This window comes from Camelus dromedarius, chromosome 14 (assembly GCF_036321535.1).
Source record: "Camelus dromedarius isolate mCamDro1 chromosome 14, mCamDro1.pat, whole genome shotgun sequence".
In the NCBI taxonomy this organism is placed as follows: Eukaryota; Metazoa; Chordata; class Mammalia; order Artiodactyla; family Camelidae; genus Camelus; species Camelus dromedarius.
In genome coordinates, this window is record NC_087449.1 from 29353449 (window position 1) to 29377311 (window position 23863).

At 44.3% G+C, this 23863-nt stretch overlaps 1 protein-coding gene across 4 annotated transcripts in view; it reads left to right on the plus strand.

Annotated features, from left to right (window-relative positions):
• The window catches only part of DAB1 (DAB adaptor protein 1), a 1070346-nt gene that overhangs the window by 715788 nt on the left and 330695 nt on the right, over positions 1–23863 (plus strand). The window lies entirely within an intron of this gene.

The window sequence follows — 23863 nt, forward strand, 5'->3', positions numbered from 1 at the left end:
CATAACTGAGTTAATGTTTGTAAAGAACACAGAACTTTTCTGGAGTGTGATATATTAGTTACTATTTTTATTGTTGTTGTTATCATGCTGGTTTATGTTAGGACAACTGGGTAGCCAGTTGACTATCAAGGGACGTATAGGGCTTGTTACCTGCCTTACACTTCGTTTGATGAACAATTTAGTTATAATTGGTACAGGGTTAGAAATTATCTATTGGTCAAGAAATTATCTGAGTAGTCTGCAGTTGTTGGCTCTCTCCCTCCTTAGGTTGTCTCTCCCCCCATCTGTTCCTCCTCTTTTTTTTGTTGACTCTAGGCTAGAAGGATAATGGTATCAAAGATAAAAATTGATAGGCTGAATAGTATGTATGTATGTATATATGTGTATGTATATATATGTGTGTGTGTGTGTGTGTGTATGTATACCACAATTTCTGTATCCAATCATCTGTCGATGGACATTTAGGCTGTTTCCACATCTTGGCTATTGTAAATAGTGCTGCTATGAAAAATGGGGTGCATGTATATTTTCAAATTATATTTTTCTACTACTCAGACATAAAAAGAATAAAATAATGCCATTTGCAGCAGCAACATGGGTGGACCTGGAGATTGCCATTCTAAGTGACGTAAGCCAGAAAGAGAAAGAAAAATGCCATATCACTCGTGTGTGGAATCTAAAAAAAAGACACAAAGGAATTTATTTACAAAACAGAAATAGACTCACAGACATAGAGAACAAACTTCTGGTTACCAGAGGGTAAACAGGATGGGAAGGGATAAATTGGGAATTCGAAATTTGCACCTCTGGGGGAGTGATGGAAATGTTAGGTATCTTGATTGTGGTGGTGGTTTCATAGTGTAGACATCTATCAAAATTCATCAAATTGTCCTTCTGAAATATGTGGTTTACTGTACAGAGATTATACCACAATAAAGTTTTTTCAAAATTAAAAAAAATATAATAGGAGTTTATCTGTCTATCTCTCTATCGAAAATGAGGTGGAATGGGCATTCCCAACACAAGAACATCATATTAGAGGCATAGCAGCATGAACTACCATGATATGTTTCCCCTGGTTACACCCACATATGTGCAAAGTGGTCCCATGTTACTGTCTCCAGTGAGCTTGGATGGTGGTGAGAAGAAGGATTGGAATGCCTTGCATTCCATGCTGGAGAGTTTAGACTCTGTTGAACATCATGGAAAACCAGTGGAGCCTTGTAATCTGGGGAATTAATTGATCCAATTTCCTATTTGGAATCAGTCTAGGGAAAGAGGTGTGAAAGGCAGATGGAAATTGACAAGAAGTAAGTCAGAGATGTGGCTTAGGGGTGTAGGAGAGAAATAATTAGGACCAGAGCCAAGATAGTGACAACAGGAATGGCGGGTAGAGGATGTGTGTGTTTAGGGGTGCACAAAACACGGTTCCAACCATGTCTCCTCTTTAAAATAAGATGAAGGGTTGAGGCATGAATTGACTGTCACCTTTGCGGTAGAGAAGAGAATGTCTTTGAACATGTTTCTAAAAAGAATGGCCCAGCTGGAACAGCTTCAAGGGCCCTGATGGAAAAAGGAGGCCATGCAGAGCCGATAACACGTTTTGAAATAGTGTCGTTGTGTCTTCAGGATGGGTAAGAGAAATTGTGAGCAGGAGTGGTATTTGGTGGAGATGAGAGATTTAGGGTCACAGAGAAGGAACGTGATAAAGTAATGAGGGAGAAACAAGAGGTGAAGACAGGCAGGAGGGGAATGAGCTATGTGTCTAGGAAGCGGGGCTCACTTGTCAACATCGGAAAGCGCTTTGTCGGAAGTGCACAGAGGAGAAAGAAAGGTGTGGGGAGAGGCGCTTTCAGAGAGAGATGGAAGCAGAGCCTTAAAGCAGATGGAGATGACTGGCCAACTGTAGGTGGGACACAAGGTGGGGAAGGTGGAGAGACATAGGCACAGGGAGGGAGCCTGGAGCTTGGGACAGAGCTGGCAGGCAGTCAGAGGCGGCCCAAGAAAGAAGAGGGATACAGAGGAGTCTGGAGGAGGTCTAGGAGATGACATCACTGTGGGAAAGCAAGCCAACACCCGGGCGGACCGGGAGGCACTAACAGCATGAGATACCAAAAGCCTGCAGGGCTCGGGCAGAGGAGAACCTGTTACCATTTTAGCACAAGGATCAAGGCCATGGAGGATGATAGAAGTGTTCCGGGTGAATCGGGGCTGCAGGGCTCATCAGGGGGAGAAGCAACATCTCAGGACAGGACTGTTTAACAAACTTCGGGAGGATACGTGAAGGGACATCTTTTTTGAAAGACGTTGGACCTCAAGATTTCTTTACTTCGAAGGGGAGATCATTCCATTTTTGAAAGCACGTGTCCCAGAAGGAGAAAGGTGGAAGGGAAGATGTAGGCACAGCTAGACAGGCTTCGCTACATGGTTGGGAGGGGGCTCTAGCAGTTAATTGGTGTACCTGGAGATGGACAGCAGGTAAACCTTTGAAGCTTTTGTTTAGAATCTTGTGTGTGATGTGAGGAAGAGGACGGGGTGACGGATCGTGGGCTTAGTTGCAGACACCATCTTTTAAATCTGTTTTCTTGCTTTCCTAGTGGAGTGACCTGGTGCCAGGCATTTGGTCTCTGGTCCTTAGCTTCCCCGGAGGCTTTACAGTGTTACCAGGGTGTTTAGAAGAGGGATGAAGATGATGACGTGTGTGCGCACCCATACACACCGCACGTGATTTGGCAGGAGGACGTTTTATCATTCAGTACAAAGGCATGAAGTTCAAAAGTCAAGGATGGACCAGTGAGGATTTCCTCTGTACATCCCGGATAAGACAGAATTCTGGTAATGCCTGCTAACACTGCAGCCACCTCCTCCTCTTCCTCTTCTCAGCTGCCGGTATTTAGATGTTGCCCTTGGCCCAGCCCCAAGCTGCTCCTTTGTGCACAGCGTCCTGGTCATTCCTCATCATGACTTACCAAGGTGGGTGGTATTAAACCCATTTTCTACACAAGGTAACGGAGGCATGGAGAGGTTTAGTGACTTGCCCCAGGTGTCTCACCCCGTCATTGGAGGAGCCAGACTCAAGAGCCCTTGTCTGACTAAATTCAAAGCCTTGCTGCTAAGCTGAAAGCAGGGGAAAAGTGGAGAGCTGGGTAGTATCTTAAGAAAATAGGGTTAGACTGATCATGCTCATGCTGCCACCAAGATCCCCGTGGCTTAGCCCCCAGGGCCTCCCCCATCCCCAAGCCGGGCCCTGGGAAATTTTCTCTGGTCTCCAGGAGCGATAGAGCCCAGGTGATCCAAGGGCAGCCCTCAGACTTGCTCCTGAAGGAAGAGGAAGCAGGACTGCTATGCAGGTTCGTGCTATGCGGGCTTCAGGTTTTAGACAGCAGAAAGGGAGGGAATTAGCAGATGGTTGTTGGTTTTGATGAGAAATGAGGCTGCATCTGTGAAGAGGGGAGAGTGCACTGTCTCAGGAACAGCCACCGAGCTGACCATAGGTGACACCTGTGGTTTGGGGAGCCTCGGTTTGTCCATCTGCAAAGTGGACAGTTGATCCGTTCGGTCTCCACGGACCTTTCTAGTTCTAACAGACTCTCTTCTAGAATAGAGAACCTAGAGCAGGTTCTAGTCATTCTTGGGTTCTTTTGTCACCAGTGTTCCAAGCCTGTCCCTGAGTTCCTGCAGACTCCAGCAAAACTGAAAGGACCTCTGTCCCATCCTCCTTATGGAGATAAACTAGACAGAACCCTTCTTTCAAGGGACCTGAGCGGTGGAGACAGAAAACAGGTTGAGATTCTGTTGTCCTGATGAATAATGTGTCTGCTTGACCCGCTAGCCTGGGGAGGGGGGCTTTTTAAGGAGTGATGACTGTGCTTTATTTAGCTTTAAACCCCCAGTGTCTGGAACAGTGCCTCTTGAGTGGCGAAAGAATGAAGAAATCAATGAACACCAACCATGTCATGTACACAGTGCTTGCTATGGGCTAAGCACTTGGCACTGATTTCCTCCCTGAAGCCACACACCTGCCCAGGGACGTAGGAGCCATTCTTTTGTCCCTTGTTACACTGTGTGTAGAGACACTGGGCAGTTCAGTCACTCACCAAAGGTCTCACGGCTAAGGGGTGACAGACGGTTCAGATCAAAACCTTGACTGTTGCTGATGCTAACCCTGGCTCTTAACTCTCCGGAACACGTGTCTCAGAGGAGGCTGAGGACACTGGTAAATGCCTCCCCAGGGGAGTGCTCAGTGAACCATCCATTTCTTTGGAAGCCAAATAAAATCAGCGATGAGTGAAGCACCAATTGGCCGTCTCCATGGCACCTTGCCATTTCGGGGACATCTTTAACGGGAAACACTGCCATATGGCTGGAGTTAAATTGTGCTGTGTTCTAACCCAGTAACTTCTTAGCTCCTGCCTTGAAGCCTGAATTCCACCCTTACTGAACTATTTACTCTTTCTCTGAGTACATCCTGCTGTCTCTTGCCTCTGGATTCTGCACACCTTGAAAAGTAATTACCAGTTTTTGACTGACTCCTCAATTCCAGTGAGTCTCCTGGAAGGCATAGGCAGTGTCTCATTTACCTGGCCAAGGGCTGGCATATGGTGGTTGCGAAGTAAATGTTTGTTGAATGAATGTGTTACAGATGAACCCAGAGGTGATTTTCTCCTGTTGTCCTGTGTCTGCTGTGGACCGTGGGCAGACATCCCATTCTGTGTGCTGTTCATTGTGGAAGATCTGGGGGTGGGGGTGTGCTTCTGCGTAACCCATCACTTCTCCTCAAAGAGCATGTCTAGCCTGCGGGCGGTGCTTACGTTTCTAACGTCCTTTGCAAACATCCTACCCATACTCCCTTATTGATCTTACATTTTTTTTTAATTAAAATCTTTTATTATGGTGAAATACACACGCTGTAAAATTGACCATCCTAACCTTTTTAAGTGTTGTCTATTCACAGTGTTGTGCAACCAGTCTCTATAAAACTTTTTCCCTTGCAAAGCTGAAACTCTCTGTCCATTAAACAATTCCCTATTTCTCTCACCCCGTATTCCCTGGCAACCATCATTTTATTTTCCGTTTCCATGAACTTGACTACCCTGGATAGCTCATATGAGTGGAATCATACAGTGTTTGCTTTTTGGTGACTAGTTTATTTCACTTAGCTTAATGTCCTCAAGTTTCATCTGTGTTGTAGCATATGTCAGAGTTTCCTTCTTTTTTATGGCTGAATGATAGTCCATTCTATGTATATGCCATGTTTTGCTTATCCATTGATCCATCGTTAGACCCTTGGGTTGCTTCCAGCACTTGGCTATTGTGAATAATGCTGTGATGAGTGTGAGTGTGCAGATCTCTCAAGACTCTGGTTTCAGTTTTTTGAATATCTACCCAGAATCGAAATTACTGGATAATATGGTGATTTTTATTTTTAATTTTTTGTTTGCCATACTTAGTAACAGAAACATTTTATACTTCCAGCAGTAGTGCTCAAGGGTTCGAGTTTCTCTAGATCCAGGCCAATACTTGTTTTTTTGCTAGTAGCCATTCTAATGGATGTGAGGTGATAGCTCATTGTGGTTTTGATTGGCATTTCTTTCATGATTAGTGATGTTGAACATCTTTTTATATGCTTGCTGGCTATTTGTGTGTCTTCTTTGGAAAAAAATGTCTGAAGTCCTCTGCCCAGTTTTAATCCAGCTGTTTATTTTGCTGTTGTTGAGTTATAGGAGTTCTTAATATATTCTGGGTATTAACTCCTTGTCAATATATGTTTTGTAACTGTTTCCTCCCATGCAGTTTTACTCTGTTTGTTGTGCCCTTTGATACACAGAAGTTTTACATTTTAATGCTGTCTCAAAAAAAAACCTGTTTTTTTCTTTCATGGCCTGTACTTTTGGTGTCATATCCAAGAAACCATTACCAAATCCAGTGTCATGAAGCTTTTCCCTTATGTTTTCTTCTAAGAGTTTTTATAGTTTTAAAGTTTTACTTTTAGGTCTTTGATCCATTTTGAGATAATTTTTGAGTATCTGGTAAGGTAAGGGTCTAACCTCATTCTTTTGCCTGTGGATATCTAGTCTTCCCAACAGTGTTTGTTGAAGAAAATGTCTTTTCCCTTATTGAGTGGTCTTGGCACGCTTGTCCACAAGGATTTGACTGTATACGTGATGGTTGATTTCTGGGCTTTCTGTTATCTCCCTCTCCCTTACCCCCTCATTTTTTTTTTTTTTTTTTTGGTCTATAGATCTGTCTATGTGACATCACCACACTGTTTTGATCACACGTACTACTCTGTATTTTCCACATAGCTTGAGGTTCCAGAGGCGGGTGCCAATCGATCTAGGAAGACTTTGAGGTCCAGAGAGGAAAAGTAATGTTTCCAGGTCTCCCAGGCAGTAAACTGCAGAGCTGGGCCTCCGCACTCTACACTGTGCTACAAAGCTTGCTGCATCCTGGGCCAGGGTACCCCAAGGTACCTATGAATCAGAGGGCCAAACTTGAACCAGGGTTCTTCATGGGAAAATCATCACTGTTGGAAGGGGAGAAAGAAATAGTATGTGTTAGGCCCTCTGTCTAACTCCATTTTAGAAAATTAATGATCCAGTAACTGCAATGCACTCGTGATCTCAACTTCGTGCATTCCACCCTCTGCTCGGCAGAGGGTCTGTCTGTGATGTATACTACCACCATCTTTAATACTACAGTCTGTCCCCGAGCCTGGCACTCCTGTCCCCCGTCACCTTCTTCTACTTCTATCTTTCCCACAGCATGCCTACCTTCTAACAGACTGAAGACTTTGCTTCTTTTTAAATGATTACTGTCTGCCTGCACCCACTAGCATGTTCACTCCCTCAAGCAGGGATGTCCCTTTTGGTCACTGCTGTATAGAATGTGTGTGTGTGGTGGGCTGTGTAGAACACTGGCCCCAAAGATTTCCGTGCTCCAGGGCCTGAGAATATGTCACCTTACATGGCAAAAGAACTCTGTGGAAAGGATGAAGGTTAGGACCTTGAGATGAGAAGTGATCCTGGATTATCTAGGGGGGCCCAGTCTAATCACACATGTCCTTAACATCTGAGGGCTTTCCCAGTTGTGGGGAACCAGCGACAGAGCAGCATGAGAGGTCTCAGCCTGCCGTTGCTGGCTCCGGGGAGGGCGGGGGTGGGGGCACGAGCCAAGGAATCAGTGGCCTCTTGAAGCTAGAAAGGGCCAGAAAATGGGTTTTCCATTAGGAGCTCCAGAAGGGAATGCAGCCCGCTTGACAGTTGATTTTAGCCCAGTGAGACTTTGGTTGGACTTCCACAGCACTGAACAGAGTAAAATTGCATTGTTTTAAGCCACTAAGTTTGTGGTCATTTGTTAGGGTAGCAGTAAAAACAACTCATAGAGCACTTGATAAGTATTTGTTGAGAGAATGAATGAATGAGCCTCTCATCCACCTTGAGAGGTAAGGACTCATCCTCATTAAGAGGGAACAGATACAAACTCCTAGATATAAAATAGATCAACAACAAGGTCCCTGTACAGCGCAGGGTACTATATTCAATAGCTTGTGATAACCTATAATGAAAACGAATATGAAAAACAATAATCTATGTATAATTGAATCACTGCGCTGTACAGCAGAAATTAACACAACATTGTAAATACCTATACTTCAGTGACAAACAAAAAAAAAAAAAAAAGAGGGAACAGACTCAGCAAGATGAAGCCACTTGGCCAGTGGCTCAGAGTAGGTGATAAGCAGAGCCAGGCCTCTGATTGGGTGCTCAGCCCTCTCCCTGGGTTTCCTCGTGCTGTTGTGTGAGAGGGTGTCGATTTGGTGCCCATCCTCCCAGCCTCACACAGCGAGTCTCCTGTTGGCTCATCCTCAGGTAACGCGGGCAGCAGCGTGGGTGTGTCTCTCAGCTGAGACAGGAGAAGGAGAATGGATGAAAGTATTATTACATTCTGTATATCTTAGAGACAGAATTAAAAACTTCAGCCTCAAAGCACACACTCAGTTCTTATGTACACACAGATGAAAGTGTCGTCCAGCAGCTGCTTCACTGTGACCTACGAGAAGCAGCCGCATCTGCCTTCAGCATCTCATCTTGGGAGCCAGATTCGGAAACTCTTAGGTTCAGGGCATCCCAGGACCGGGGGCTGTCGTTAGACCAGGGAAAGCAGTGAGCTAAAACTGAATTTCATAGCATCAGTTCCGAGATAAATGTTGAAAGCAGTAATGCCCCGTCGTTACTATTAAGGGGTTGGTATGGACTGAGGAGCTATAAAGTCATATTCTTTGAGAATTGGTTGCACAGACCCCCCCCCCCCCCCCGATTTATTTCAGTGGGTTTTGGAGCCTCTGTGCATGGCAGGCGAGCCAAGGCAGATGGTGTGTGCGGGAGAAAATAGCGGGGAAACTGGTTTCCGCATAAAAAATTTCCATTACAAGCTTTGCTGGACAGTGTTGGGGATGCTTGCCGGACCTGAAAATACAGAGAATAAGCAAGAACACAGCAAACCATCTACTCGAGTGATGTGTCCAACCCTGCGATGCAAGGCCGTGCCTAACCTAGAGACACTGACACCTTGTCAGTAGTGTAAGGGGAACATCTTCTATATAAAAATACTCCAGAGCCTTATGCTTTATGCTCTGGCCTCCAAAATGATAACACTAGCTCCACGCCTAGATGTACAGAGCTGGGACTGACTACCCAAGGCTTGTTTCCTGCATGTCTGTTTCCCATTCATTTGACAGGTACTGGTATCCGTTTGTTCCATTATCTTCCAAGTTTGAATTGGAAAAATAAGCTAAATCAGAGCAGCCTTTCTTGAGTTATAAAACCAGCCACGTGAAGATGCTGTCAGTGCCGTTCTGCTTGTACGTAACCAAGAGCCAGCTCCTCGCGGTGATTTTGCAGGTGATTAGCCTGTCGCGTAGAAGCATCCCTTTGGGAATGATAAAGGAACTTGAGGTTGTGTTTCTACACAAAAAGCAGATTACCCAAGAGATTTTCTTTCTCCTCACTCTCCTCTCTCTGAAAGTCTCTGTAACAAAAATATTTTGGGAGAGGAGAGAGACATGTGCTTAGAAGAGGTATTGGAGACTCATAATTGTCAGTGATTATCTAATGTGATCAGCATATTGTGCTAGGGCTGGGGTTTTGAGGAGGATTTAGACACAGCCTTTCTGCCGGGAATGCCCCTTAATTGTGTATTTGACAAACTCCTCTTTATCCTGCATGTCATAAACCAAAGGCTGCCTCCTCCGTGAAGGCTTCCTTGATTTTTCTCAACAGATACAGATCTTAGCTCCTGCTGTAAAATGTTCCTTAGTCTGCTTGGCACTGGCTTATGTGTCTCCCTGCTAGACTTAGCCCGGTATGATCAGAGAGAGCTTTGCTGTTTCACCCTTGTATCCCTCGTGCTGGCATGCAGTAATAAGAGTAGTGAATACACTATTGTTATTACTATTATTATTATCATTATCATCATCACTGTGTTCCAGGCTTTATGCCAAGCAGTTTATCTGAATTATCTAAAATGCCGATCACTTATTTAAAAATGTACAGGAGGTGAAGACACAGGTGTTAAAAGTACAAGGATAGTATATGATTGCTATTTGACAAACAGGGTGCTAAACAGGTCTTTAACATAAATGATTATGTTAATGGTAGTAGCCACTATTTCTTGGGACCTACTCTGGGCTAGGTGACTTATTTTTATGATACCAGATCAGCTTTTGCAGCAGCCTGAAGGAAAGATAAAGCCTCGTAGCTTTGGGTCAGTTTTACTTGTTAGCTGGTTGTTACTAACTTCTCTGTGTCAGTTCTCATATCTGTATGATGGAGATACACTACCTACTTCAGAGTGTTGTGGGATTAAGTGAAATAGTGAACAGTGTCTAGCACCTTATAGGTGTTCAATAAATGTTTGTTGAATGGTCTGTTCAACCTTTGCAAAGTTCTTGGCACACAGTCACTTATTGACAAATAAAATAGTAAAAGCAGTAGCTAGCATCACCTGAGTGTTTACTATGTACCAGGCACTTTTCTAAGAGCTTTGTGTGGACTTACACGTGAACTAATGCCATCATTTCCATTTGGCAGTTGGAAAAACTGGGAGCAAAAAGGTGAAATAACTTACCCGGAGTCAGCCATTCTTGAGTGATGGAGTTCTAAAGCAAGTCCTTGACCTTCAACACAAAGGCTAGATTTCTTGCTCCCATGTCTCAGTTTCCCTGTCTGCAGAATGCAGAGAATGGTAAATCATAGTCTCTGTGTGACTTGGAGATTAAACTGTATCCAATGCGTGATGGTGAATTTGTCCTCATTTGTGTAATTTGGGAGGTAGCTGTTCCAGCTGGTGAACAAGCAGACAGCATTGTGCTTCCCTGGGGGCTTTGCTTGGTTGAATGAGGGAGGTTGACTTGCCTGTTTCCAACCATAGGCAGTTGCTAACATGTAGTGATCAGACCATCACTAAAGCAGCTAAACCGTTCCGGCGGCTGAAGACCCAGCCTACCTTTACTCTAAAAAAATACTCATTACAAACCTGCCTGCGAGCCATAGTGTTAATTTCACCAAGTCAACGATTCTTACGTTGTAGCTTCATTAAGTAGGTTGGGTCATGCTTTAGACCGGAAGGGAAATTTGGGCAAAAACTCTTGGCTTCACAATTCCAAATGCAATAAGACATGGCTGAGCTCATAAATCCAGCTCAGATTACATTTTAAGGGAGCTTAAGGTCGTCGCCTTCAAAGTGTTTTCTTTTCCTTTGTTTGTTTGGTGTATTAAGCAGTGGGAGCCTGTTTGAGATTCCACCTGTACCTCCACTGTATGAAACTGGTAAAAACTTGGGAAGGGGCGCTCAGCGGGCAGTCCCATCTCATCACCTCCTTGTCCTCACCTTCAGGGACCCTCCTGTTTGGTCCTGAGACAACCATAAAAAAAAAAAATCACCTGAGGGCCACCCACAGTTTGGAAGCTTCAGAGTAGCTTCAACCCCCAAGGTGTGTAGATTGGCTGGTGACAGGCAGCATCATGAAGCTGGGTCTCTTGGCATTTCTTCCAGGGCTTGTTTCATCCCACCGCCATTAATTTACTTTAAACGTGAAGCTAATCAAAAGTAGACAATGCGTAAAGCAGCGACAGTTTTCGCAGACGGTGACGTCCTCACTGTGCTCCTTTTGGGTTCATGGAAAAGGCTATTAAACATATGTTCTTAACCCCCCTCCAAGTTGCTGAGACACGCTGTGCCACATTGCCAAATTCAGTACATCCCAGTGACTCCTCCTCCCTAATGTGCTGCTAAAAATACGAAAACTCGCACAGAAACATATGTTGTGGTTCGCCTTTGATTTGGGCACAGATCAGCCAAGTGTGAAAACAAAATCGGCTGCTCCCTCCTCCTCATGCACAGATTTTGCACATCTGTACTGTACTCAGTGGGGCGATTATAACTTACATTTTACAGGGCTTGGCAATTTCAGGAAGACACTTAATATGCAGTATCTTAGAAGATGATTAAGGGAGACGTTCCAAGGTGGACAGAGTTAGGTGGCTTCATTTATGCCCATTTCGTAGCTAAGAAAGACATTCCCATTTGAGGCTCAAGTGCCATAGGATTTTAAACTACGTCTTCAACTCTCAAACTCCTTTCTTTGCTGACAGCCTCCGTCTCGTTTTTAGACAGAGGTGGAATGTTAGCAGTTAGTTTTATTGCCAAACTAGCCTTGGGACTGTGAGTGATAATACAGTGGCTATTCCAGTTGTTAATTTGGAGGCACTTTCCCTCCGGTGAAAGGAATCACGGATGCAGAGTGTCAGTATTGACTTCTCTTCAGAGATCTGCAGGTTTGTGCTGGACATCTTCCGTTTGTCTCTTTAGGTCTCGCCTCCATCCTGCTGTGGGTCCTGGGAGGGCAACCTCTGTAATTCCATTAGCATGCTTGTCCTCTCTGGCTTCTGATTTCTTTGGGTGGTGGGAACACTGGCAACAGGCTGATGGGGGGCCCTGGGCGAAGATGGGGAGTTTGTTCTCCATCTCTCTGATTTCAGGGCCACTGCCGGCTGGCTGCTTTGCTTCCCCAGAGGCCACAGACCCACAGAATGGCCTTCTCCACCCAACTTCTCAGTGTTAAGTTCTAGTAAGCGCTCCTTCCCCCATCTCTTCAGGCCTCGCGGTGACAGCAGCTCCCCAGGAGTGGCTCCCCGTGATCCCTAGCCCTGCATCCCGCCCTCCCCCGTGTGGCTACCATGTAACCCTGCCTGCACCTTTGCACATAGTCCTTTTTTTAGCGCACTCTGCTGAGGTCACCTGGTTTGAGGATGCCATCTTGATCTTGCTGGGCCCTGACTGATAGAGGTTTCTTAGGTAACATAGCATCAACTATAATGCCTTACATTATGAGTCTTTGAGTCACTCAGAGGGAGGTCTCCCTGGAAAAACATCCTCTGCATTATCTTACACGTATTTCCGTTTGTCTGACTTTCCAGTATACCCTTGGCAGTAGCTAAAGTTGAAGACTAGGTGCATGTGCCTGTGATTCTCAAATTTTATTGGATATAAATCGCCTGGGAAACTTGTCAAAGTTGTCAGTTACTGGGTGCCACTCTGCAAAGACTCTGATACTGCAGACAAGGAGTCGGGCTAGGACGTCTATTTCTAACAGGATCCACAGAAGAGTATGATGTAGGTAGACCCTAGACCACCTTTGATAAACACTGCTTTATACCAATAGACTGCTTATCAGTGTTCGGCCTTTTAACTTTGTCAGACTCCATAATCAAATTCATGTCTTCCAGGTAGACTTAACACAGTTCTTTAAGGTTCTGTGTACTTGCATGTGTGCATGCCTGTGTGTGCTTAACAAGGGAAATTTTGTTGAAAAGAACCCTGGAGCAAGATACTACCTTATTTTTTCCCCTCATAAAATTAGTTGATGATGCTAATTTCTCAGTAGGCTTTGTGTTTTAATGTGTCTCTTTATCTTAGAACTGTTTTCTGTTTCTCCATCCACCTGTCCATTCATCTGCTCATTCATGAGACATTTATTCAGCATCTCCTATGGGCCAGGCACTTTGCTAGGTACTGGACATTAAAAGCCATCCTTGTCCCCAAGAAGCTCACAAGTAGCTGGATACAAACGTGTAAACAAATAGGTATTCATTTATTTATACAACTAGTATTTATTGAGCATTCAATATTTTCCAGGGACTCTTCCGGGCGCTGGGGATTCAGTGGTGAATAAAACAGCCACGTATCCCTGCGTTCAGGGCGCTAAAACTCTCACAGTTCTTACCAGCCCTCTAGTAGCAAGCAGTATGGTCAGAAACAAAGGGTGGAATTTTTCCATCTACCTGTGGGAGGCTAACGGACCTTTACAAGCCAGAGCAGCGTGGGAATTACTCTGCCAGGCAGCACCGGCTTCGCTGTGACAGTTCCCAGCAACGTGTGAGACTCGACGAGACTGAAGGAGCGCAATTCCTTGCCCACTGAGCCAATCGTTGTAAATATATGAGGACAGATTAGGGAAACCCGGGGCTGGGAGTAGAAGGGGTTCAGCCATGGGCTGCACACTTCAAAGCTGCAGTGCTTTGTCATCAGCTTCGGCACAGCTGTTTGCTTTGGGAACATTCGGAGTTCGGGATTGGCAGACACATGCTACTGTATATAAAATGGATAAACGACAAGGTCCTACTGTAGAGCACAGGGAGCTACTCAGTACCTTGTAATAGCCTATAATGTAAAGGAATATGAAAAGGAATACATATATATATATATATATATATATATATATATATATATATATATATATATATAGCTGAATCACTATGCTGTACCCCAGAAATTAACACAACATTGTAAACCGACTACACTTCAATAAAAAAAAAAAGAAGAAATCCATCACACTGTCTTGGTTGGGTGGTCATGGAAGACAGGACAGTGGAGCCATGAGGGGAACTTCAGGCTGTGTGTTGAATCACCGGTAACACATCCCAGCCCCTTGTTTGTATCTCTGTTAGCACACTCAGCATGGTATGTGACAGTTAGCTGTGTCCCTGCCTCTGCACTTACACACTGAAGACAGGGACCGTGGTCAGTTCTATCCCTGGAAGCTCGCAGAAGGCAATATACAAGATGTCAGTTGAATGAAGGAATAAATGCTTGGGTTGAACAGCTCCTTTTTATGTGCCTGCTGTATGCCAGGTACTGTATTCGATTTGAAGGAGGTGGAATTGAGTGAGACTGTTCTTACATTCAGGTGGCTTCAGCTTGTGGGCGATGCAGCCACGTGCACATGGGAAGTGTGCTGAGAGTAACGACAGAGGGTCACGGCAGCGGCCGTGTCACCTCTGTGACAGCCCAGGGTGGTGGTTGAGAAGGGAGTGGGGCCAAGTGGTCCAGAGCTGGGACTCAAGAGTCAGGCAGCTTGGATTCAGTTTCTGCCTCGGATTTTTGCTAGCGCTGTGACCTTGGGCGCATGGCATGTCTTGTCTGTGCTGCAGTCTCCTTGACTGGCCTCGTAGGGGTCTGGCAGGATTAAACGTGTTAATGTCTGTAAAGAGCTCAGCACAGTGCCTGGGACAGAGCAGGCACAGAGGGTGGTTGGAGGCGTGCCTGCTGCAGACTGCATGTTTGCATCCCCCTCAGATTCCTGTGTTGAAACCTAACCCCCCTGATGTTGATGGTATTTGGAGGTGGGGCTTTGGAAGGTGCTAAGGTCATGAGCATGGAGCGCTTACCAATGAGGTTAGTGCCCGTATCAAAGAGGCCCCGTGAGATGCTTTCCTCTTCTGCCAGGTGAGGATGCAGTCAAAAGACGGCTGCCTATGAATGAGGAAATGGGTCCCACCAGACACCAGATCTGCCAGTGCCTTGAGGCTGGACTTTCCAGCTTCCAGAACTGTGACAGATTTCTGTTGTTTCAGCCACCAGTCTGTGGTAGTGTGTTCTAGCAGCTCCAACAGAGGAGGACAGTGGCTTCTGTCATCACAGTTGGATTCACGTGTCACCTCTGCTCCTTCCTGGCTCTGTGACCGGAGGCAGGGGCATCACTGCGGTTTCTGTCACTACTGAAGTGGTGCTCACAGTGTTTCCCGACGTTGGGGACAGTTCTGAGAGGTCAGCAAGGGCCTGTAGGGCAGGCATGTGGCGCGGTACTAAGGACTCCGTGGCTGTGGTGGAGGAGATGGTGGGAGAGGGGACGGCCACCTGCTTGCATAGAGGGCTGCTTCTAGGGTGAGCTCGGGGGACCAAGCCCATGGGAGCCCTCTGTCCCCATCAGCCGCTCCCCTGTGCCAGCTGTGACACAGCCAGGGACAGGCGGAGGGGTCAAGACCTGTGCATCAGGGTGGCGGAACAAGCCCTAAAGGGAGGCACCTGCACTGAGGGTTAGTGTCTCGGAACAGGAGGAACCCTGAGGCCTGGGACAGAGTGGCAGGTCATGGCAGGACCAGCCGCTAGGAGACAGGACACTGAGCCCAGTGAGAGTTCAGGGGAGGGACTTTCAGCCTTCCGGCCCTACAGGGTGGGCTTCAGCCACCCTCCTGGGATGAGACAGAGTCCCCAAGCACCGGCTGCACATTATTAAATCTTCTTTAATAAATACCTATGCATGGGCCAGTTCCAAAGCAGTTACATCATCGTCTGGGGGTAGCGGGGGGCAGTGCAACCCAGGTATTTTATAAAAGATCCAGAAGTGATTGTAATGTGTCATCAGTGTTGCGAGCTACCCAGGCAGACCCTTCAGGTGGGGCCAAGTTGTCCTGTTTGAGAGGAGAGCAGAGGAAGAGGAAAGAATCGGCCAGGTCTCTGGGACAGCATAAAGCTTTTGCAGCTTAAACACTTCATTTTTAAAATTTGCAAATAATGCAGCTCTGAATTTATTCAGTATAATTGGAAAGGTGATTTACTCTGGGATGCATTTCTTTTTATGTCCAGTATTGGCAGAATGGTAATAATTTGTAACATTTACTTCCATCCGAAGTTAGCTTTCCAGGGAAGAAACAATATTTTTTTAAAATTTTGTATTGAAGTGTTATTGATTTATAATGTTAGTTTCAGTTGTACAGCAAAGTGATTCAGTTATATATATATATATATATTTTTCTTTTCAGATTCTTTTCCATTATATGTTATTATAGAAAATTTAATATAGTTCCCTGTACTACACAGTAGGTCCTTGTTGTTTATCTATTTTGTATATAGTAATGTGTGTCTGTCAATTTCCAACCGCTAATTTATTTCTCCCCACCCTTTTCCCTTTGGCTACCACATAGTTTTCTATGTCCGTGAGTCTTTTTTTGGTTTGTAACCAGAATTCATATCAAGAAATAATATTTTTCTTGATATAGACATTTAAAATAAATTAGTAAAGGTTTACATGTTCTTCTGTATTAGTCAATTAGGAGTCGAAATGACAAAACTTTGTTCTTTTAGGTAATCGATATTATATGGCTTTGACAAAAATGCTTATCTATTCTTAGCACTTTTTAGTTTATTCTTTTCTTGTTTACTTTTCTGCCAAAACATTGAGCTTTATCATCGATCATAAAATAACTCATTTGTTCACTCATTCAACAAATGTTTACTGTTAAAACAAAATTTTTTGTTGGTTGGTTGGTTTCCGTGTGTTAATTTGTCACAAGTACACTTAGCATGCCTCAGTCAACAGATTCAAATTCAAGCAAAAGGACCAGTCTCCCTGGGCGTGCCAGAGAAGGGTTTGTGAGCAAGGATTTTCCTGGCTGTAGAAAAGAAGCACATACTTTTTTCCCTCCCTTTGTGATGTGCTTCCTGGAGGGGTCTGAAATAGGCTGGAAAAATTATATCTGATTCTTCTTTAATAATCCTTTAAGTATCTTCTGGTAGGCGTTTCAGAATGGTGCCCCAGATCTAAAATTTGCAGTGGGAGAAAATGAACTTGAATTTTATGAGAACCTAGCAATTATGTTCTTGAAATAAATATCTTCATGCCTTTGCTGGTGGTGAGGGGAGCCACCCCTCCCCACCCCTGGATTTATTCTGCTTGGACCAGAATTTGTGACTGCTGATTTCTTTTTAGCCACTTCTCTAATAGATTCTGGAAGTAATTTTCAGATGTGGAAACAGTAGAGCACAGGCAATTTGGGACGTAGATAAACCGGTAGAGTTGAGACCGCTTCACGCCATCCCACCCCGTTTTGCACTTGTAGCTGCTGTGGGCTGTTCTCTTTTATCTTCCATTAAATATAAACGCTTTCAGCTAGGCCTGGAGGGGTAGCCGGGTTGTACCAGGACTGTTTCTGTTAAACACACCTACAAGCACACACACCAGCAGACACTCTCTCTTTCTCTCTTCCAGGGAACTTTATATGCTCTTAACTGCTCTCTTGGCTTATCAGTCCAGCCCTGTGTTGTTGAAACGTTATCACTGTTGAGTGTCATTAAGGGGTCGTGGAAGCTGGGCAGAGGAGGCAGAGGGATGGAGCAAACACACCCACAGCTAAGTACATCCGTCAGTGGGCATCGTGATTTATTTTTAGGTTGGCTGTGGAAAGGGAGAGAGATTGAATTTTGCTTGTAAAGGGGATGAACTGAGAAGTGTATTACACATTTGTCTTAAAGGTCACACGTCTAAGCAGAGAGAGTTCTGGAGGACAGTATCATATTATTACGAGATAATCTCCCATACATACTGTGCATGTCGACACTCTGAAAGCAAAATGATATTTTTTTTTGTCTGGGCTTTTCAGCCTGCATAGAAAAAAAAAAAAAAAAAGAAAGAAAGAAAGAAAGAAAGAAAAAAAACCCCAAAACTTGGATGTATTTTCCTGAAGGCAAGGTCTGTGAAAATCCTTTCACGGAGTTTGTGTGCCAAAGCATGCTGTGTTAAGTCAGCCAGAGGTCATTACCGTTTTTATTAGGTGATTATATTATAAATATGCGTTGGGCCTCAATCATAAGCAGACCCTTTATGTGTATTTCTGAGCATTCTGGCTCCAAAGCGCTAAATTCCAAATTGGAATATTGATTGTCTGATGCCTGAATTACAGCCTTCTTCAAATCTTGAAGTGGGCCTCAGGGCCCATGTGTCTTTCTGGAGATAAGTTCTTGTAACTGAGAGATGTAAGGTCTTAAACGGTAGGCCCCACGAGGTGGGAAACCAAAGGCAGTCTGGGGCACTGTTCTCTCCCTGGTGAATCAAGAGGTATTAAACACACCATTTTATGGCATGTATAAGAGAAATTGTCATAATTTGTAAATGTCCCTGCATTTCCTCTCGGGTAAGGCAGACATTAATGCATTCTGCAAATGTTTATTATTTCCATGCAAATCCAATTGAATAGTTTTTCTTCGATTCTTTAGATTTTTTTTTTTAACTTAACCACAGGCATCTTTCCTAAATTTTTCAATTCTCTAAATATTGCTGAGTTTTCAAATTTAACCCTAACATCTTTAGACTGGCCAAACATACGTTAATCAGGATTTCTCAGTCCCAGTACCATTGATATGTTGTGCCAGATGATTTTTCACTGTACATTAGAAGTTGGTTTGCTGCATCCCCAGTCTCTACTCAGCAGATGTCAGTAGCATCTCCTCCCACCAGTTGTGACAACCCAGACTGTCTTCAGTTGTTGTCCCCTGTTGGGGGGCAGTGGGAAGAGTGTAAAAGAGCCTGTGGTTGAGAATCACTCCCTTAACATGGTGTCCAGTCAAGGCCCTTCAGCATTCTAAATACAGAATGAAGTGACATCTCTGAGAGTTTAAAAGGAGAGACAAACACAAAGCCCAGGGTTCTAAACGCTTGTTCATATGTTGACTTCTGCTCTAGCATCAGAGCCCTAAGGGCGGGGCTGTGAGCGTTTGTATTTTCTTGGCCTGGGACGTAATGTGCCCCCAGGAAATATTTGCTGGAGGAATAAGAGAAACCAATTACTTGTCACTCAGTATGTGTTTAGCTTACAGAAATGTATGTTTTTATGTGTCTGTACGTATGTGCGTAAGTATGTTTTTATGTATTTCCATAAAAAACTCAACTGGGACTCTTCAGTATTTTTCCTCATCCCAGCATCTGAACAACCAGCACATAGCAGGTGTTCAGTCAGTATTGGTGAATGGCCACCCGGCATGTCACAGGGACATTAAAAGGATGAATTAACAAAACATCCACGGTCACGTGCCACCAGGGATGCGTTCTTGGGGCGGTTACAGCAGTCTGATGTTGGATACTTCACAGATGGGCCCCCGAAAGGCCTGAACACTTTGCCTCCTTTGAACTTCACTCAGTGTCTTGGGGACCCACGTCCAGGGAAGCCTCTTGAGTCTTTTTGAATCCACACTGACAAGAACAAGAATGTTCTGGTTCGGGATGGGGACGAATTATTTTATTTTATATTCCCAGGTCATCTCAGCTGTGCATATAAGTGGCTTCTGATTCCCAGAACTCCCCTGGCTGCCCTTCCAGGGCTGTAGCCAGTCTCCACGGTGACGCTTTTTCCAAGGCCTGCATTTAAAGTGATTAAAGTCAGAGGATTGCGACCCTTCCCAAGATGAGTGCTGAAATCACACAGAAGTTTAGGGTTATTGGAAGGCATTTGAAGTCACTTTTTAAACTTTAGATTTAAATTCATTCTGTAGGCTTGACCACTATAATGGTGTGATTTTTAAGAGACTGTAAAAACCATTTACAAGGTACAGTGGATTTCTAGGTCAGGACTTAAGGCTTGAGGAGGAAAGTGGAATTAAAAGGCACTTGAGTTAAAATCAGAAAAGATGGTAGAGACGACCTGGTTCAACCCTTTGTGATTTACAGATGAGGAAACTGGAAGTCACTGGGATTTGAGATGACTTGTCCAAGGGCACGGATTTTTTCTTTTTTCACTCTCCTTTTAACTGTATCTCACTCTTCTTCCACCCCCTTCCAATAAAATTAGACTGTGATTCACATGTGCTAATAAACAGTGGTTTTCCTAGACTGCTAAAACATTGGACTTAGATATAACTTAGAAATGTTCAAGTGTAACTATTTGCTTTTACTTTATGAGTACACAGAGGTCCAGAGAAGGGGAATTACGCTGTTAAAATTAGAAGGAAAAAAAAGGCAGTTAACTAACAAAGCTGCAACTTGAATCTAGGTGTTTTCTCTGTTGAGTGACCCTTTTGCAAAACACATGCTTTCTTGTGACCTTATTTTGCACTCTCCTTATGGCCATCATTTGTCAGCTACTGTTTCCTGGGCAGCATAAGACACCGTGGTCGGCAGGACATGGTCTCTGCCTTTAGGAGCTCACATTTTGGGGAGGAGACCGAGAACAAGCAGACACTTGAACATACTGAACATAATGAAATGAACACAGTCTTAGAGGTAAGAAGGCTACATTTGGGGGCTGCCAGTGAAGGTTCCTGTCAGAGGTGACATTGGTGAACGTGGCAATCGTTATAGGAGGAATGTTATTTGTCACAGGGGCTGAGAGGAAATGCTGAGCCCAAAAGAAAGCCTGGAAGGAGGGCTGATTAGCATGTCACCAGGCAGGAACACAGGCCCTGGTTCCAGACCCGGCTCCTCGATGTCTTAGCTGGGTGATGGTGATGTTTGTTCAGTCGTTCATTAGTTGTTCATTGCTGTCCTCCTCATTCAGCATAATGAGGAGGATCATTAATAATGACCCTTACTTTAATTACACTCACTCATATACATTTTTGAGTTTCGGGTCCTGCTTGGATACTCATCATGACCACACGAGGTACCCCCATGGCCCAGAGAAGGAAGTTTCCTAGTGGGTCTAGAGTAGAGCCATGATTTCATCTCAGGCCTCAACTCAGAACCCAAGCTTAGAACCTCTCCTTCCTCTGGGAGGATAAGACTGGTTTGAGAATTCATTGGGCTGATAACCATTACAGGGAAGAAAACAAATGTACAAATGTTCATTGTTCTATATAATAAAATCTCCTCCATGTCCACTTTGTAGGCCCTTGCTTGGGACATGTGTATGCATCACTTGTGTTTTTTATCCACAAATTTTCTGTACATGGTGGATGAATAACATACAGAAAAGGAAAATGCTTATTAATAGAGCATCAAGTTCTTAGTCCTATAGGGGAAAAATATTTTCCCTGACTTTTTAATTCCTTCTTGTTAGATAGTCCTTTGACTCTACATTATCCTGATACTGCACAGGCACCAAGCCCAGGGGAGGGGTTGAATCTCTTTCCTGCTCCTCTCTCAAAAAATTGAGTTTTTACTCCCATGGATTCAACTCTTAATCTGTACCAGCCGTTGTGATAAGTCACCACAGCATTTGTAGCAGGAATGAGGAGAAGACCTGGAGAGGCCGCCTGACTTGCTGCTAGCAAGCACAGGGGGCCGGATACAACCCGGGATCTGTCTACTTCCATTATCCCCGTTGACCGTGAAGCAGTACTGCCTGTCCTATTGATGTGACTTAACTTCTTTCGGGCGTTTTTTTGGGCATCATGATGGAGCAGATGTAATACTCACTTTCCTAGAGTCCTAAGCTACTTCCTTTCAAACCCTGCCCAGCTCTCCCCTACCTTAGCGTGTGACCTTGTCCTTAGTGTGTTTCTGATAGCAGCCTCTTGCGAGTTTTGGGAGGTGAGAGGTAAAAATCCTTCTTAGATGAGGGTACCCATACGCAGTGGGAAGACCTGTGCATGGCGTGAGACTGAAACTTGAATTACAGGGTTTCTTTGGGTCATTGCCATTTGGGGAGCATTTGTTGTCTTCCTGACTTGATTCTCACTGCATTCTGCTGGACAACAGTAAGACCCCCAAACAGATAAGGCACCTAGCTCTGACTGGAAACTGTCTTCCACACTCCAAGGCTCTGTTTTTTTCCCAGGGTACCATTTTATGCAAGCTTTGTATAGTCATTTTATGTTCCTGCACTTCATTCTTCTTTCTTTGAAGAGATGTTCAGAATAACCGTGGGGATTAAGAACACAGGCATTAGAGTCAACAGCTTGGATTCCAGTTCTCTTGCTCCCCAGCTGTGTGATGTTGGACGAGTTCCAAAGTCATTTGGAGCCTTAAGTTTCCTGTCTTTGAGGTGAGGATAATAACAATACCAACCTTTTGATACATCGTGAAGGTGAAGTAAGTTAATTCCTGTAGACGTAATGTTTGCAACAGTATCCGAGATGGAATAAGCTTTTTCTATATGTATTAGCTGCTATAATTATTGACGATTATTATTTACCTTTCAAACATTTAATAAGCCACTGCCGTGTGCCGAACACTGTGCTAGATAATGGGGTGGATTCCTGGTGTCCCTTGCAGCGCTGACGTTCAGTGACGGATGAAAACTGCCAAACCCGCCCTCACTGGTGGAAGCGCGGTGTGGTTAGCTTCAGGGGACGTTCTGACTCTGCTTACAAATTGTTCTGTGTGAAATGAAAAATGCATTTAGCTATTACTTTCTTTTACCCATCTTGTTCACGTAGGTGGATTGTATTTTACTACCTAATTAAGAGTAATGGGAAAAAATGGAAGGAAGCACATTTGTAGCTTGCATGTGGGTTGAAATTTCCCGAGGTGGGAAACAAACTCATAAACAAGACAGACAATAGCACTATTTAAATTAGAAAATCCAGGGACATGAGAAGATGGAGTAATGCCATTTTGCTATTTGGGGCTGTGAGGAGGAGGCACGAACATATTTGCACATATTTGCACACAGTGTCCTTGGGGAAAGTTGGTCCTGCAATGAGCAGGACACATTTGGATATGAAAATTATATTCGGATCACCATATTAGCATAGTCCTATCTTTCCGCACACCTTTCCACTGATGCACGTATCGGAGATAAAGTCCCGGACCTCATGCAAACCAGATCAAAAGGGGATAAACTGGAGAGGCTTAGTCTATTTCCTGTCGTTTGGAACTCGCACGTAAATACCCGTTTCTGCTTGCCTGCAGTTTACAGGATTTAGCCACGCATGCTGGAAAGAACCTGGACTTTAGGATCAGATTAGGACTCCTGCTCTTTTAATTATAAATTCCTGGGCAGCCTTGAGCAAATCATGACATCTTTCTGAGGCTCTTTCCTTCTCAGTAGCATGGGGGAAAGAATGACACTTGGCCTGCCTACCCACAACCTGGTACAGTGCAGAGTGCACATGAGCTTTGCAGGCAGAGAGACCCCACTTGACCTGGAGTCTGTCCTCTTTACTGAACGGCTCAGAACCCCAGTGTCTTAATCTGCTAAATGAAGACAGTATTAGCTGTGTCGCAAAGCTGGTGTGGGGTTTAGTTGTGTACCATGCATTCAGTTGGAATGTAGTAGTCCTTTTAAATTAAAATGTCAGGACCTGTTTTTTTATTATGAAATGAAGAATATGTACAAAAGAGTCTGTGACCACATCTGTGGACAGTTAATGAACAACAGTAAAATAAAAAAAAATTTAAAAACCCAGATGCCTACTCCTCAGGCCTCGAAACAGAATGCCATGAGTCTCTGGAAGCTTCCTAAGGTCTCCTCCTTGATAGCATTCCCCTGTCTGCTTCTCAGGTAACTTCTAGCCTGAACTTCATGTTGATCATTTCCTTGATGTCTTTTCACAGGTATCCAGAGACAGTTTATTATTGGATTTCATTTTGCCTGCTTTTGAGCTTCACATAAATATAACTATCATTGTAAAATACTCTCGTGACTTTGGTTCTCATTATATTTTCAAGATTTCTTGATGTTGATGCATGTAGATATAGTCCATTCATTTTCACTGCTGTATAATACTCCATTCTCGGAGTATCCCTTTCTTTATCTCATCTAGTGATGGAGGTGTTTGGCTCGTGTCTACATTTTTACTATTATGGAACATGTTGCTATAAATATTTTTCTCTCCCTTTGACTCCAAAACACAGAAGAACTTTGTGGGC